Here is a 984-nt window from a genome sequence, read left to right as displayed (position 1 = left end):
CCCTTTCCACGTCTTGTTTCTTCTCTTCACAACGGAAGTGGTTTGTTGTGCGGGGCTGACAGCTGGTCTTTGTGTTGGAGAGCGAGGCCACCGTGAGCGAAGCCGGTGACATTGATGGACGAGGCGAAACAAGCGCTCCCTCCCTCGCTCGCTCACTCCCTCGCTCCCTCACTCCCTCACTCCCTCCCTCGCTCGCTCGGCCGTTTCCCACATTCCTGCCTCCCATGGCAACCGGCTGCTGCCGCTCATCGCCGCCAGGAGCAGCGTCACCGGTTCAGCCGGTGCACGGACTGATCTGGTTCTGACCGAGGTCACGACGCTTAATGTTCCTGGGGAAATGGAGCCTACGGACTCTAGGCTTCATTTCAAACCCTTATTCACAATGTGAGAACATGTTTTACAACCATATGCACAAATCTCTGTAAGCTATGTCTAATTCTAAATATCTTTTGTACAGTTAATGTTCTTACAGAACAATCAGAAAGGGACAAAAACTTGAAAAAGAGGAATGCACACTGTAAGCATTAATGTATCAACCGTTTCCAACCATCTAAACAATGCAATAGTCGGGTTTAAATCAAACTCGTGACAACAATAATGATGCATGTTACTAAAAAATAAAGCTGAAGATAACGGAATAACTGGTAAACACGTTTATTTTGGATCAGAGCGGCAGCTAATTTAACACATGAGACGCCAGGATTAACTTTAGCCCCGCTGTTAGCCCCACTGTAAGCCCGGCTGTTAGCCCCGCTGTAAGCCCGGTTGTTAGCCCCGCTGTTAGCCCCGCAGTTAGCCCCGCTGTAAGCCCGGTTGTTAGCCCCGCTGTTAGCCCCGCTGTTAGCCCCGCTGTAAGCCCCGCTGTAAGCCCCGCTGTAAGCCCCGCTGTAAGCCCCGCTGTTAGCCCGGCTGTAAGCCCGGTTGTTAGCCCCGCTGTTAGCCCCACTGTTAGCCCCGCAGTTAGCCCCGCTGTAAGCCCGGTTG

General features: G+C 52.4%; 1 protein-coding gene across 1 annotated transcript in view; it reads left to right on the top strand.

The window, feature by feature from the left end:
- Nucleotides 1-984, top strand: part of slc7a10b (solute carrier family 7 member 10b) — a 26,896-nt gene that overhangs the window by 15,948 nt on the left and 9,964 nt on the right. The window lies entirely within an intron of this gene.

Source organism: Etheostoma spectabile, unplaced genomic scaffold (assembly GCF_008692095.1).
Source record: "Etheostoma spectabile isolate EspeVRDwgs_2016 unplaced genomic scaffold, UIUC_Espe_1.0 scaffold383, whole genome shotgun sequence".
NCBI classification, from domain to species: domain Eukaryota; kingdom Metazoa; phylum Chordata; class Actinopteri; order Perciformes; family Percidae; genus Etheostoma; species Etheostoma spectabile.
Note: the sequence above shows the minus strand (reverse complement) of the source record. Positions and strands in the feature narration are given on the sequence as shown.